This window comes from Argentina silus, assembly GCF_951799395.1.
Source record: "Argentina silus genome assembly, chromosome: X".
NCBI classification, from domain to species: Eukaryota; Metazoa; Chordata; class Actinopteri; order Argentiniformes; family Argentinidae; genus Argentina; species Argentina silus.
In genome coordinates, this window is record NC_139653.1 from 35,119,865 (window position 1) to 35,136,934 (window position 17,070).

At 42.1% G+C, this 17,070-nt stretch overlaps 1 pseudogene across 1 annotated transcript in view; it reads right to left on the reverse strand.

Annotated features, from left to right (window-relative positions):
- Positions 1–17,070, reverse strand: part of LOC310822355 (eosinophil peroxidase-like) — a 110,970-nt pseudogene that overhangs the window by 2,234 nt on the left and 91,666 nt on the right. The window contains exons 14-16 of the transcript in view: positions 10,633–10,743; positions 10,131–10,151; positions 9,465–9,485 (exon numbers count right to left, since the gene is read on the reverse strand). The product of the transcript in view is annotated as an eosinophil peroxidase-like (transcript). The remainder of the gene's footprint in view (positions 1–9,464; positions 9,486–10,130; positions 10,152–10,632; positions 10,744–17,070) is intronic.

Here is a 17,070-nt window from a genome sequence, read left to right on the forward strand (position 1 = left end):
TTGGGGTAGTGTGTGGGGTATAATTGGGGTAGTGTGTGGGGTTGATGGGGTAGAGTGTGGGGTTAATGGGGTAGTGTGTGAGTGAGGTGTAGAAAGGTCTTTTGAGTTCCATTTAGAACCCTCTGTGGACAGAGGGAGAGGCCCGGGTGTAGGGGTTTGGAGAGGAATAAACAAAGGGATCTTGGAAAAGCAGGAGGACCAGGAAAACATATGAAGATGAAGAACGACAACCATGACTGATCAGAAGAGGAAAGATGGAGATGCTGTAGATGGTGGTGGCGGGGGGCGGCATCTTTAATCTTCAAATGCGTTCAATCTGAGGAAAATAACAGAAAAAGGGAAGTGAGAGATAATAGGACGCTCACATACAGACTGTTGACATTGGACAAACAACTTCACGTTCAACTACACGTCTGTTTGAAATGTGTATCCTACTACTAACTCCTCTTCCCTGTGTGCTTTATTTCTCACCTCAACTTTCTTTTTTGCCAAATTGTCATTTTTCGATCAGGAAACATGGCCGCCTCTGGGTCATCTTGCAGGTCCTCTGCAAAATGTTCCCCACCCGCCATCCATTCAAGCCTCCGCTCTCTCTTTTTCGAGGCCCACTTCTCATATCGGTCCACCTCCTTCTGCCTCATGGCACCTTTCTTCTGGGCCTTTTCGTCCTGGAACTTATTCCAGCTGTCCTCTGCCTTCTGCCTCTTCTCCTCCGTCTTCAAGAGGTCCTCCCTCTTCTCCTGCTCTCTCTGGGCACGGGTGACCAGCTGGTTTGTGACCATTGAGGCCGTGCCCCCAAACGTGGTACCTGACAGAGAAAAGGACAATATCCAATGGTACTGAGTTTAGAATAGAATAGAACATTAAGATATATAGACATATCTAACAAAACATTTCCAGTAACTGACTGTTTTTTCAGAGAAATTGCTAATTGTCTGGCCTTACCGTTGCAGTACACCTCATGCCCCTCCTCCTTCTCTCTCTTGAAGGTCCTATCAATCTTCCGGAGGTTGCGCTCCTTGATCTTCTGGTTAGCCCAGTTGAACGCTCTTCTCCGGAAGCTCTTGTCTTTCTTCGGTTCCTCTGCCTCCATTTCAGTCTGTTGTTCATCTCTCTCCTTCTCTAGTGTTTTCTTTTTTTCATCCTCCATTTGTCTTGCCATGTTGTATTGCTCTTCCAACTGTTTCACCAGTGCGTACTGTTGCTCCTCCTCTTTCTGGATTCTCTCTCTCTCTAACTCTTTTTCTTTTTCTAGCTCTTTTCTCTCTTTCTTCTGCTGTTTAGCAACCTTCTTCTTCTCCTCCTCCTCCTCCCTTAGTTTTGTCTCCTCTCTCTCCCTCTCTATTTTTTGTTCTTGTTCTCTCTGTCTATCAATCTCTCTTTGTTTTGCCTCCTCTCTCCTCTCATTGAGTTGTTGTTGTTTCTCTTTCTGTATTTTCTCTCTTTTCTGTTTCTCCTCCTCTCTGCATTCTCTCTCTCTCCAACTGTTTTAGCTTTTCTTGCTCCATCTCTCTTTTTTTGTCCTCAGCCTGCTTTTCGGCTTTCTTCCTTTCCTCCTCCTCTCTCTGTCTTGCATCCTCTCTCTTCCTTTCCATTTCTTGTTCCTCCTCTCTCTGCTTTTTTGTTCTAGCAATCTCTTTTTGTTTTTCTTCCTCTTCCTCTTCTTTCTCCTTTTCTTTCTGGATTCTTGCTTGCTCTACATTTATTCTCCTCTCTCTTTCAATTTCTCTCATTTCTCCAGCCATCCGTTGTTTTGCAGCCTTCTTTTCCTCTTCATCATTTGGTCCAATCTCCTCTTTCTTTCTCTCCTTTCCTTTTTCTAATTGTGTTTCTCGTTTCAATCTATCAATCTCTCTTTGTTTTACCTCCCTTTCCATCTCCTTCTGTTTTGCCTGCTCCCTCTGGCTTATCTCTCCCTCCACCTGCTTTTTTGGGACAGTCATCTCCTCTTCCTCTCCTTGCATTGCTTCATGTTTCTTCCACTCCAACTCAAATTCTTTTTCTGTTTCTCTTTCTAAATACTTCTGAAATTCCCACCGTCTTTCCTCCTCTCTCCTGATCTTTTTCTGCATCTCAGTTTCAGCTTGTTTCTTCCCTCTATCTCCCTCTAGTATTCTCTCTCTTTTGACATCCATTTTGCTTGCTCTACTGTACTGAGTGTCCATTTTTGTCTCTGAAGTACTTTTTCTCTCTGCCGCTTTCTGGATAGCATCTTTTACTGTCTCAGTGTGACTCTCCTCCTCTCCATGTCTCTTCTCTGTATCATCTGCAATCAAGTCCATTATCCAAGCCTTCTTGACGGTTTGATTTCTCTGTCTTCCAGCAGGCAGCTGTCCATTATCTCTCTCCATCTCTATTTTTGCTTTTTTCACATTTAGTTCTTTGTGTATCTCAGAAGCTGTCTTTCTGTCAATCTCTCTTTGTCCTGCCTCCCTCCGCCCCATCTTCTGCTTTTCCTCGACTATCTGGATAGAATCCCCCACTGTCAGTTTCTGTCCCTGTTGTATTCTCTCATTGTGTCTCTCCACCTCTTTCTGTTTCGTTTCTTCATCACACACAAACAAGTCGTCTACACGTGCCTTCCTTTGGGCTAGATTTCTCTGTCCATGAGGAGACAACTCTCCTTCCTTCTCTTTTTCCATCTCACTTTGATCTTCCTCTATCTGTTGTTTTGGAATCTTTCTTCTCCCTGCCACCACTCCCGTTCCCTCCATCTTTATATTATTCTGTTCATCAACATTCTGAATCTTCTTTTCATCACCTGCAAACAAGTCCACCATCCATCCCTTATTTTCTGGAAGATTTCTCTGTCTTCTAATCGGCACCTGTCCTTCCCTTTCTTCCCCCATCTCTCTATTTTTCTCCACTATCTGTTTGGTCCCTTCATTCCTCTTCTCATCCTCTTCCTCTCTCTTTCCCTCCATCTTCATTTCCTTCCCTAGTTCTCCTTTAATCTCAGAAGCGGTCCTTCTATGCGCCTCTCTTTGTCCTCCGTCCCTCCGCCCCATCTTCTGCTTTTCCTCGACTATCTGGATAGAATCCCCCACTGTCAGTTTCTGTCCCTGTTGTATTCTCTCATTGTGTCTCTCCACCTCTTTCTGTTTCGTTTCTTCATCAAACACAAACAAGTCGTCTACACGTGCCTTCCTTTGGGCTAGATTTCTCTGTCCATGAGGAGACAACTCTCCTTCCTTCTCTTTTCCCATCTCACTTTGATCTTCCTCTATCTGTTGTTTTGGAATCTTTCTTCTCCCTGCCACCACTCCCGTTCCCTCCATCTTTATATTATTCTGTTCATCAACATTCTGAATCTTCTTTTCATCACCTGCAAACAAGTCCACCATCCATCCCTTATTTTCTGGAAGATTTCTCTGTCTTCTAATCGGCACCTGTCCTTCCCTTTCTTCCCCCATCTCTCTATTTTTCTCCACCATCTGTTTGGTCCCTTCATTCCTCTTCTCATCCTCTTCCTCTCTCTTTCCCTCCATCTTCATTTCCTTCCCTAGTTCTCCTTTAATCTCAGAAGCGGTCCTTCTATGCGTCTCTCTTTGTCCTCCGTCCCTCCGCCCCATCTTCTGCTTTTCCTCGACTATCTGGATAGAATCCCCCACTGTCAGTTTCTGTCCCTGTTGTATTCTCTCATTGTGTCTCTCCACCTCTTTCTGTTTCGTTTCTTCATCAAACACAAACAAGTCGTCTACACGTGCCTTCCTTTGGGCTAGATTTCTCTGTCCATGAGGAGACAACTCTCCTTCCTTCTCTTTTCCCATCTCACTTTGATCTTCCTCTATCTGTTGTTTTGGAATCTTTCTTCTCCCTGCCACCACTCCCGTTCCCTCCATCTTTATATTATTCTGTTCATCAACATTCTGAATCTTCTTTTCATCACCTGCAAACAAGTCCACCATCCATCCCTTATTTTCTGGAAGATTTCTCTGTCTTCTAATCGGCACCTGTCCTTCCCTTTCTTCCCCCATCTCTCTATTTTTCTCCACCATCTGTTTGGTCCCTTCATTCCTCTTCTCATCCTCTTCCTCTCTCTTTCCCTCCATCTTCATTTCCTTCCCTAGTTCTCCTTTAATCTCAGAAGCGGTCCTTCTATGCGTCTCTCTTTGTCCTCCGTCCCTCCGCCCCATCTTCTGCTTTTCCTCGACTATCTGGATAGAATCCCCCACTGTCAGTTTCTGTCCCTGTTGTATTCTCTCATTGTGTCTCTCCACCTCTTTCTGTTTCGTTTCTTCATCAAACACAAACAAGTCGTCTACACGTGCCTTCCTTTGGGCTAGATTTCTCTGTCCATGAGGAGACAACTCTCCTTCCTTCTCTTTTTCCATCTCACTTTGATCTTCCTCTATCTGTTGTTTTGGAATCTTTCTTCTCCCTGCCACCACTCCCGTTCCCTCCATCTTTATATTATTCTCTTCATCAACATTCTGAATCTTCTTTTCATCACCTGCAAACAAGTCCACCATCCATCCCTTATTTTCTGGAAGATTTCTCTGTCTTCTAATCGGCACCTGTCCTTCCCTTTCTTCCCCCATCTCTCTATTTTTCTCCACCATCTGTTTGGTCCCTTCATTCCTCTTCTCATCCTCTTCCTCTCTCTTTCCCTCCATCTTCATTTCCTCCCCTAGTTCTCCTTTAATCTCAGAAGCGGTCCTTCTATGCGTCTCTCTTTGTCCCTCCTCTTTCAGACTCTCCATCTTTTTCTCATCCTGCATCTGGACAATGTCCCTTACTGTCAGTGTCTGTCTCTGTCTTATTTTATCATTGCGTTTTTCCACCTCTTTCTGTCTCTTCTCGTCATCCTCTGCAGACAAGATATCTATCCACCCCTTCTTTTCTTCTGGATGTTTCTGTCCATTAGTACACAACTGTGGTTTATGTTCCACATTCATCTCTCCTCTCCCTTCATTGATGATATCCTTTCGTCCCACTTTTCTATTCTGCTCCTTCCACTTTCTCTCAATCTCAACTTCTTGTCTCTCTGAATTGTTCTTTCTGTCAGACTCTGTCTGTCCTCCTTCTTTTTCCTCCTCCATCTGATTCTCTGTCTCTGCATGGGTTGTCCCCCTCTCTCTTTTCTTTTGGTTCTGTTTCTCCACATGAAGAACATGTTGCTCTTCCTTTCCCAGTTGGTCCTCTCTTATCATTGACCTCACCAGATCTTCAAGTGTGTCAATCTTCCTCTGCTTTTCCTTCGTCTCTGTCTCCGCTGCCCTTGCCTGATCTTGGAGTATTTTTATGTCTCGTTGCAGCTTCATGACTCCCTTCATTTCTTTATTCTTTTTCTTTGGCTCCCTCTCCATTTCGGTGTCACTGTCTTCCTCACTCTTTTTTGAACATGTGAACATATGAACATGTGAATGGCTCATAAAGACAACTAGCAGCACACTGTCCTTACAGACAATAACACACCACTGGATCTGTCTCATTAGACTTGAAGGGGCAATCTGGGATTGCTCCCTGCATAATTCATTTTTTTACCATAAAACTTCCAATAAGTCTCCAATTGTATTTAACCTTTATTTTAGCAGGGAGTCCCTTTGAGACCAAGGTCTCAGTTTACAACCAAACATAATACAAACACAAAATTACAACATTCGAAAACACAATCAAGAAAAACAAACACATTTTTCAACAAAGAAGTCCTCAATGAAAACTTTAAACTGCCCTCAAAACCTTAAACTGAAACGTTCTCTGCAGATTGTTCCAGCAGTTCTCTGCACCACAACTAAAACCCAATTCGGTGGAGACCCGAGGAACCTCAAGAGTTAACCAACTCTGAGAACAAGTTAGGTATAACAATCAGGCCCTTAGAACACTTCATATATAGATGAGGACCATCAACAGTGGTAATATTGATGTAATAATAGTAGAACTGTAGTTTATTGTAATTTACTCTCACCTGTAAAAAGGGAAAACGCTTTTTGTTTTCCTCAAAATGGTCGTGCAGATCCTTAGAAATATGTGCAATACGTGCCTCTACTGCAAGGTCCACTTGATATTGCTGCTCCCTCTTTCTTTAGGGTAAATAATCTTTGTTATTCCTGAGAGACTATTATCTTAGCACCAGGCAATAGAAGTATACTTTACACAAGTAAAACAAATAAAGAAGCTCTAACAGAGTAGCAACACAGCGACAGGCACAGCGGTCATGGATACATTCAGGTCAATCATGGATACTGTTATGGAAAATACATTCATAGAACTATTTTCAGGTTATACACTTTCATATGACTGATACAACTTGTGTAACTACTGTGATGACATTTTCTCTTGCCACTCCTCTAAAGTTCTATAGCCATTGTTCTGAGAAGCACTGTATGATTTACCATATGAACAGCGGTGATCTCTGAGGGGGTGGTAGGAGAGAGCAATAGTGGGGGGACAGGCGCATCCTGTCGATAGGTGTGAAATGTTGAACGGCGATTAATCAATAAGAAAGTCTCCCCATTGTTCATTCTTTCCCGCCCTTTCTCACGTAAGCACAGGCCCATCAGCCGATAGCCTTGGCGGCGCCTGTATCATGTTTAAACTGTATAAAAGACGAACCTGATCATTGTCTCTTTAGACTTGTGCTGAACGAACCCCGGTTCTACGCTGGGCTGCTGTTACGCTCTTGTCTCTTGTTTGCAAGCAATAAATACCGGACTCATATATTGTGGCTACTCAGGACTTGTTTCTTGATTCTTACCTCCGAAGAGCTAAAGTACAGAGTGGTAAATCCTAGACTTCCACCACAATACATTCTCTCATCTTCCTTCCAAAATTCTAAATTCTAAATCATTGACGAAATCAAGCATTAGACTAAATTGCATTTCCATTGGAGATGGCTGATCTTTTCATAATACGGTAACCTATATATACTATATTTCTGTGTGTGGTTCATCCCTTACCTTTCATCAGCCATTGAAAATGTCAATTGCTCCAAAACATGAAATCTGCGTGCAAAAACGCTGTGAAATTCAGTCCAAGGATCCTCCTTTTGCGTGGACATTTTTCCTGTCAGCCTTGAATAAAAAAGAATCAGGGCATCACATTATGTCTAGAAATTGAGATTTTGTAGTAAAGATGTCTTAGAACAGCAAGCATCTTTACATTAAATGCAAAACAGTAGATTGATATCCATAAAATGTCACTCAAGTTTCAGTCCGCCAAAGACCATTAGCTCTCACTCCTCTTTAACCTACCCAGACAGAACCAAGACCACTACCCTTTAACCTACCCAGACAGAACCAAGACCACTACCCTTTAACCTACCCAGACAGAACCATGGCTACTACCCTTTAACCTACCCAGACAGAACCAAGACCACTACCCTTTAACCTACCCAGACAGAACCAAGACCACTACCCTTTAACCTACCCAGACAGAACCAAGACCACTACCCTTTAACCTACCCAGACAGAACCAAGACCACTAACCTTTAACCTACCCAGACAGAACCAAGGCTACTACCCTTTAACCTACCCAGACAGAACCAAGGCTACTACCCTTTAACCTACCCAGACAGAACCAAGACCACTACCCTTTAACCTACCCAGACAGAACCAAGACCACTATCCTTTAACCTACCCAGACAGAACCAAGGCTACTACCCTTTAACCTACCCAGACAGAACCAAGACCACTACCCTTTAACCTACCCAGACAGAACCAAGACTACTACCCTTCTAACCGATCTTTAACCAACCCAGACAAAACCAAGACCACTACCCCTCCAACCGGTCTTTACCTACTCAGACAGAGCCAAGACCACTACCTCTCCAACCGGTCTTTACCTACCCAGACAGAACCAAGGCTACTGCCCTTCCAACCGGTCTTTACCTACCCAGACAGAGCCAAGACCACTACCCCTCCAACCGGTCTTTACCTACCCAGACAGAGCTAAGGCCACTACCCCTCCAACCGGTCTTTACCTACCCAGACAGAACCAAGGCCACTAAACCTCTAACCGGTCTCTGCTTAATAGGGAAGTCAAGTCATACTTTAAAGATATTTAACTGATCTAAATCCACGGTAATACATTGTGGATGTACTGTACATTGTCTATGCTGACTGTGTTTACTAAATGTTGTGTTGTTGCCTGATATGACACATTGTGTTTCTGTACCTCTGTGTTGTGATGTCTGTCTTGTGCTGTACAGTAACTGTTCTGTATTGACTTGTGTGTTTGTAATGTGTCCCTGTACCTCTGTGCTGTGTCTGTCTGTCTTGTTGTCAAGTGTTTAGTTATTGACTACAATTTAAATAAACAGTTCGCAAGGCATAGTATATATACAGCTTAGTAAATTGTATACACTGCATTGATGAACAGCAAGTATCTTTACAGTTCATTTATATACGTTAAACTTCACTCAACTGTCAGTCTGCACACCATGCAACAGCATACTTCAAGCCAATATCTTCATAAAGATTCAATGCTGTAATATATAATCTGCTTGTCAATGTATTTATCAGAAATGAGGAGAGTAAAACATACCTTGCCAGCAATGCTGGTCTTTGTCTGTCAGTCAATCTCTGTACCAATTATTTTCTTAGCCAAGGCCAAGACGGCCTGCATACAGTACAACTGCTAGAATAATAGAGATAGGACATCTATGGATATAATATTAAACGTCTGGAAAAACTCGTCATCTGTGATGTCATAACCCATTGTTACATAGACCAACAGACACGCCGTGTCTTACCGCGACTCAAATCATACATGCCAAATCATTCTTATTTAATGTGTCAGTATTGTTATAATAATAATAATAATAATAATAATAATAATAATAATAATGTATTTATTTTGTATAGCGCTTTTCTCAGTCCTCAAACACACTACATTCCATGGAGAAAAAATAGATAGATAAATAAAAAGTGAAACAAAAGCACAGTCAGTAAAAACAACAATACAGACGGACTAAAGATTTAAAGCAAGTTTAAAAAGATGGTTGTTAAATGTGTTGGTGATATGTTGACAGACGGCTGCATAATAAATAGAAAGATTGTAATAAGTCTCGACAAGTAGTTGGACAATTGTTGGCCCAAGTCGGCATGTACCGCTAGAGGGCGCGGCGGAGGTGATGGACAGTTCGCTGTGGGCTCGAGTTGCCGTTGTGTCCTTAGTTGGCAGTTGAGACTCAGGCGACACTGAGGACAGCCAGCTCACCCTTTTTACCTTCTATTACTCTTTCAGGTTAGTGAAATGTCAACAAACACCTCGACGTTTAGAGTAGGCCCATACGGTAGCTAACCCCAATATGTAGATGGTGTTAAATGTATTTGGAATGATTAGGAAAATTGTGCTTCTGAAAAATCCTGCGATCACGCACATGCGCACAGGGCAGTCCACGCGCACAGGGCATGTCCCCAACTCATTAATTTTCAATTGGCCGAACCTAAATAAATGTCATCTAAAGATATTCACGTATTTTATATTACACACATTAAAAACACTATGACCCAGCTACTTACCCAGCTCCTGAATGAGGTCCGCTGTAAATCAAAAGAAAAGACACATCAGGAAAATGGACACCAGAAGACTGTCTCCAAGAAAATCCTTCTCTTATGCAACTTTCTCCAGCATGCCAGTATGAATAGGTTCAGTGTACAGTGCCTCTGTAGAGGTCTAGTGAAACAACTTACTCATTAACAATAGTGACCGAAAAAGACCAACTGGACAAAGTGTGTTGTTCACTGATCTTCTTTTCATATTTCTATATGCTGCCATAAGCTGTTGCTGGCTGCCACTCTGGTGTGGGCCTTTACAGTGAGAGTGTTCAATGACCTGAAGGCCATACAGGAATCTTGTTAAAGGGATTTGATCTCAATGAGGCTAACCTGGACTGCACTCTGACTGCTTGTGGCACATATTCTGTATGTATAGTTGATTTAGTTACTTTAGACAAATGTACTGAATTGTAAGTCACTCTGGATAAGAGAGTCTGCTAAATGACTAAAATGTAAATGTGGTTAAATGGAAATGGACTGAGATGAACCAGAGCATAGCACACATGCTAGCATTCTGTATAAACAACACTAACAAACACTTACTGCCAAATGAATGAACCACCAAATCATCTAAATTATTCAAATGGAGATGTAGTCAAATGGAAGTTCACTAAGATGACCACTACTGACCTCGCTGCTGGTTGAGGTCACCTATGAGCAGAGTAAAAGACAGAGAAATGTCTTCAGTATAAACATTTCAAAGTTTAGACCAGAGCTTGAAAAATGACTACCATTCTGTATAAACAACACTGACAAACACTCACTGCCAAATGAATAAACCTTCAAATCATCATGTGACTTCACCTTCCGCTCAACATCCTTTCACCAGGAAGTAGATGGCCAGAGGTAATCCAATGACAATGACAGAAACACCAAAGACAACCATCCATGGGTTGGTGCGGTCAAACAGCTCACCTGAAACATAAATCATTCTAAATCGACTTCAACCTTGTACCAAGTAAACAAGGTTGATTTTGTTAGATGTCACCCAGAAGGAAAAAAAAACAGTACTTTCAAACAAAAGGATATCAAATTTTACTATGTACAATGACAGGTAGTTTGACTGTGTGGAGTCCTCTTATAGAGTCCCTGTGTGTCTCTGGAGACCCAGCAGAGAGAGGGACTGCTTCACTGTCCAGCCACACCATCTCAGGCTCAGGGTGCCAGCCTTTAGATTCACACAGCAGACCCGTCCCTCCCTCTCTGCGTCCCTCAATGGAGATCACTGGCTGGGTTCCTACAGCTACACACACAAAGACAGACTGGAGCTGAAGTACTGGTGTGAGGTTATGAACATAGATTTAGGAAGAGGAAAATAGGTACTGTACAAGTCATTCAAGGTTATGCCTTAACCAACAACAACACCTTTACGTATCGTCATTGTACCGGGTCTTCGCGGTACTTGGTCTCAATAAAGCATTTGTGTACCGAGGTCAGTTTCAAGGACGTGTTCCCTCTCTTTAGTTCATCTGTAATCACGGCTGTTCTGTTTCTGGACAAGCGTATCTGACATTTATACTTGACGGTATCGGTAAAGATACACATAATAATGTATGTGTATCTCTTATGTGATCACATTTACCTTTGACTCCAAATGTGACATCTCATGAAAATATTGGCATCAAACCCACTCGGTTTTCACTCGCTAGTTAGCCATGCCAACGGTTAGCCAAGCTAGCTTAGCTGGTGAACTCTACATGCCAGCCTCAATCAATCATTCCAAATACATTTAACACCATCTACATATTGGGGTTAGCTACCGTATGGGCCTAGTCTAAACGTCGAGGTGTTTGTTGACATTTCACTAACCTGAAAGAGTAATAGAAGGTAAAAAGGGTGAGCTGGCTGTCCTCAGTGTCGCCTGAGTCTCAACTGCCAACTAAGGACACAACGGCAACTCGAGCCCACAGCGAACTGTCCATCACCTCCGCACGCCCTCTAGCGGTACATGCCGACATGGGCCAACAATTGTCCAACTACTTGTCGAGACTTATTACAATCTTTCTATTTATTATGCAGCCGTCTGTCAACATATCACCAACACATTTAACAACCATCTTTTTAAACTTGCTTTAAATCTTTAGTCCGTCTGTATTGTTGTTTTTACTGACTGTGCTTTTGTTTCACTTTTTATTTATCTATCTATTTTTTCTCCATGGAATGTAGTGTGTTTGAGGACTGAGAAAAGCGCTATACAAAATAAATACATTATTATTATTATTATTATTATTATTATTATTATTATTATTATTATTATTATTATAACAATACTGACGCATTAAATAAGAATGATTTGGCATGTATGATTTGAGTCGCGGTAAGACACGGCGTGTCTGTAGGTCTATGTAACAATGGGTTATGACATCACAGATGACGAGTTTTTCCAGACGTTCAATATTATATCCATAGATGTCCTATCTCTATTATTCTAGCAGTTGTACTGTATGCAGGCCGTCTTGGCCTTGGCTAAGAAAATAATTGGTACAGAGATTGACTGACAGACAAAGACCAGCATTGCTGGCAAGGTATGTTTTACTCTCCTCATTTCTGATAAATACATTGACAAGCAGATTATATATTACAGCATTGAATCTTTATGAAGATATTGGCTTGAAGTATGCTGTTGCATGGTGTGCAGACTGACAGTTGAGTGAAGTTTAACGTATATAAATGAACTGTAAAGATACTTGCTGTTCATCAATGCAGTGTATACAATTTACTAAGCTGTATATATACTATGCCTTGCGAACTGTACAATTTAAATTGTAGTCAATAACTAAACACTTGACAACAAGACAGACAGACACAGCACAGAGGTACAGGGACACATTACAAACACACAAGTCAATACAGAACAGTTACTGTACAGCACAAGACAGACATCACAACACAGAGGTACAGAAACACAATGTGTCATATCAGGCAACAACACAACATTTAGTAAACACAGTCAGCATAGACAATGTACAGTACATCCACAATGTATTACCGTGGATTTAGATCAGTTAAATATCTTTAAAGTATGACTTGACTTCCCTATTAGGCAGAGACCGGTTAGAGGTTTAGTGGCCTTGGTTCTGTCTGGGTAGGTAAAGACCGGTAGGAGGGGTAGTGGCCTTAGCTCTGTCTGGGTAGGTAAAGACCGGTTGGAGGGGTAGTGGTCTTGGCTCTGTCTGGGTAGGTAAAGACCGGTTGGAAGGGCAGTAGCCTTGGTTCTGTCTGGGTAGGTAAAGACCGGTTGGAGAGGTAGTGGTCTTGGCTCTGTCTGAGTAGGTAAAGACCGGTTGGAGGGGTAGTGGTCTTGGTTTTGTCTGGGTTGGTTAAAGATCGGTTAGAAGGGTAGTAGTCTTGGTTCTGTCTGGGTAGGTTAAAGGGTAGTGGTCTTGGTTCTGTCTGGGTAGGTTAAAGGGTAGTAGCCTTGGTTCTGTCTGGATAGGTTAAAGGGTAGTGGTCTTGGTTCTGTCTGGGTAGGTTAAAGGGTAGTAGCCTTGGTTCTGTCTGGGTAGGTTAAAGGATAGTGGTCTTGGTTCTGTCTGGGTAGGTTAAAGGGTAGTGGTCTTGGTTCTGTCTGGGTAGGTTAAAGGGTAGTAGCCTTGGTTCTGTCTGGGTAGGTTAAAGGGTAGTGGTCTTGGTTCTGTCTGGGTAGGTTAAAGGGTAGTGGTCTTGGTTCTGTCTGGGTAGGTTAAAGAGGAGTGAGAGCTAATGGTCTTTGGCGGACTGAAACTTGAGTGACATTTTATGGATATCAATCTACTGTTTTGCATTTAATGTAAAGATGCTTGCTGTTCTAAGACATCTTTACTACAAAATCTCAATTTCTAGACATAATGTGATGCCCTGATTCTTTTTTATTCAAGGCTGACAGGAAAAATGTCCACGCAAAAGGAGGATCCTTGGACTGAATTTCACAGCGTTTTTGCACGCAGATTTCATGTTTTGGAGCAATTGACATTTTCAATGGCTGATGAAAGGTAAGGGATGAACCACACACAGAAATATAGTATATATAGGTTACTGTATTATGAAAAGATCAGCCATCTCCAATGGAAATGCAATTTAGTCTAATGCTTGATTTCGTCAATGATTTAGAATTTAGAATTTTGGAAGGAAGATGAGAGGATGTATCCATGATTGACCTGAATGTATCCATGACCGCTGTGCCTGTCGCTGTGTTGCTACTCTGTTAGAGCTTCTTTATTTGTTTTACTTGTGTAAAGTATACTTCTATTGCCTGGTGCTAAGATAATAGTCTCTCAGGAATAACAAAGATTATTTACCCTAAAGAAAGAGGGAGCAGCAATATCAAGTGGACCTTGCAGTAGAGGCACGTATTGCACATATTTCTAAGGATCTGCACGACCATTTTGAGGAAAACAAAAAGCGTTTTCCCTTTTTACAGGTGAGAGTAAATTACAATAAACTACAGTTCTACTATTATTACATCAATATTACCACTGTTGATGGTCCTCATCTATATATGAAGTGTTCTAAGGGCCTGATTGTTATACCTAACTTGTTCTCAGAGTTGGTTAACTCTTGAGGTTCCTCGGGTCTCCACCGAATTGGGTTTTAGTTGTGGTGCAGAGAACTGCTAGAACAATCTGCAGAGAACGTTTCAGTTTAAGGTTTTGAGGGCAGTTTAAAGTTTTCATTGAGGACTTCTTTGTTGAAAAATGTGTTTGTTTTTCTTGATTGTGTTTTCGAATGTTGTAATTTTGTGTTTGTATTATGTATGGTTGTAAACTGAGACCTTGGTCTCAAAGGGACTCCCTGCTAAAATAAAGGTTAAATACAATTGGAGACTTATTGGAAGTTTGATGGTAAAAAAATGAATTATGCAGGGAGCAATCCCAGATTGCCCCTTCAAGTCTAATGAGACAGATCCAGTGGTGTGTTATTGTCTGTAAGGACAGTGTGCTGCTAGTTGTCTTTATGAGCCATTCACATGTTCATATGTTCACATGTTCAAAAAAGAGTGAGGAAGACAGTGACACCGAAATGGAGAGGGAGCCAAAGAAAAAGAATAAAGAAATGAAGGGAGTCATGAAGCTGCAACGAGACATAAAAATACTCCAAGATCAGGCAAGGGCAGCGGAGACAGAGACAAAGGAAAAGCAGAGGAAGATTGACACACTTGAAGATCTGGTGAGGTCAATGATAAGAGAGGACCAACTGGGAAAGGAAGAGCAACATGTTCTTCACGTGGAGAAACAGAAACAAAAGAAAAGAGAGAGGGGGACAACCCATGCAGAGACAGAGAATCAGATGGAGGAGGAAAAAGAAGGACAGACAGAGTCTGACAAAAAGAACAATTCAGAGAGACAAGAAGTTGAGATTGAGAGAAAGTGGAAGGAGCAGAATAGAAAAGTGGGACGAAAGGATATCATCAATGAAGGGAGAGGAGAGATGAATGTGGAACATAAACCACAGTTGTGTACTAATGGACAGAAACATCCAGAAGAAAAGAAGGGGTGGATAGATATCTTGTCTGTAGAGGATGACGAGAAGAGACAGAAAGAGGTGGAAAAACGCAATGATAAAATAAGACAGAGACAGACACTGACAGTAAGGGACATTATCCAGATGCACGATGAGAAAAAGGTGGAGAGTCCGAAAGAGGAGGGACAAAGAGAGACGCATAGAAGGACCGCTTCTGAGATTAAAGGAGAACTAGGGAAGGAAATGAAGATGGAGGGAAAGAGAGAGGAAGAGGATGAGAAGAGGAATGAAGGGACCAAACAGATGGTGGAGAAAAATAGAGAGATGGGGGAAGGAAGGGAAGGACAGGTGCCGATTAGAAGACAGAGAAATCTTCCAGAAAATAAGGGATGGATGGTGGACTTGTTTGCAGGTGATGAAAAGAAGATTCAGAATGTTGATGAACAGAATAATATAAAGATGGAGGGAACGGGAGTGGTGGCAGGGAGAAGAAAGGTTCCAAAACAACAGATAGAGGAAGATCAAAGTGAGATGGAAAAAGAGAAGGAAGGAGAGTTGTCTCCTCATGGACAGAGAAATCTAGCCCAAAGGAAGGCACGTGTAGACGACTTGTTTGTGTTCGATGAAGAAACGAAACAGAAAGAGGTGGAGAGACACAATGAGAGAATACAACAGGGACAGAAACTGACAGTGGGGGATTCTATCCAGATAGTCGAGGAAAAGCAGAAGATGGGGCGGAGGGACGGAGGACAAAGAGAGACGCATAGAAGGACCGCTTCTGAGATTAAAGGAGAACTAGGGAAGGAAATGAAGATGGAGGGAAAGAGAGAGGAAGAGGATGAGAAGAGGAATGAAGGGACCAAACAGATAGTGGAGAAAAATAGAGAGATGGGGGAAGAAAGGGAAGGACAGGTGCCGATTAGAAGACAGAGAAATCTTCCAGAAAATAAGGGATGGATGGTGGACTTGTTTGCAGGTGATGAAAAGAAGATTCAGAATGTTGATGAACAGAATAATATAAAGATGGAGGGAACGGGAGTGGTGGCAGGGAGAAGAAAGATTCCAAAACAACAGATAGAGGAAGATCAAAGTGAGATGGAAAAAGAGAAGGAAGGAGAGTTGTCTCCTCATGGACAGAGAAATCTAGCCCAAAGGAAGGCACGTGTAGACGACTTGTTTGTGTATGATGAAGAAACGAAACAGAAAGAGGTGGAGAGACACAATGAGAGAATACAACAGGGACAGAAACTGACAGTGGGGGATTCTATCCAGATAGTTGAGGAAAAGCAGAAGATGGGGCGGAGGGAGGCAGGACAAAGAGAGATTGACAGAAAGACAGCTTCTGAGATACACAAAGAACTAAATGTGAAAAAAGCAAAAATAGAGATGGAGAGAGATAATGGACAGCTGCCTGCTGGAAGACAGAGAAATCAAACCGTCAAGAAGGCTTGGATAATGGACTTGATTGCAGATGATACAGAGAAGAGACATGGAGAGGAGGAGAGTCACACTGAGACAGTAAAAGATGCTATCCAGAAAGCGGCAGAGAGAAAAAGTACTTCAGAGACAAAAATGGACACTCAGTACAGTAGAGCAAGCAAAATGGATGTCAAAAGAGAGAGAATACTAGAGGGAGATAGAGGGAAGAAACAAGCTGAAACTGAGATGCAGAAAAAGATCAGGAGAGAGGAGGAAAGACGGTGGGAATTTCAGAAGTATTTAGAAAGAGAAACAGAAAAAGAATTTGAGTTGGAGTGGAAGAAACATGAAGCAATGCAAGGAGAGGAAGAGGAGATGACTGTCCCAAAAAAGCAGGTGGAGGGAGAGATAAGCCAGAGGGAGCAGGCAAAACAGAAGGAGATGGAAAGGGAGGTAAAACAAAGAGAGATTGATAGATTGAAACGAGAAACACAATTAGAAAAAGGAAAGGAGAGAAAGAAAGAGGAGATTGGACCAAATGATGAAGATGAAAAGAAGGCTGCAAAACAACGGATGGCTGGAGAAATGAGAGAAATTGAAAGAGAGAGGAGAATAAATGTAGAGCAAGCAAGAATCCAGAAAGAAAAGGAGAAAGAAGAGGAAGAGGAAGAAAAACAAAAAGAGATTGCTAGAACAAAAAAGCAGAGAGAGG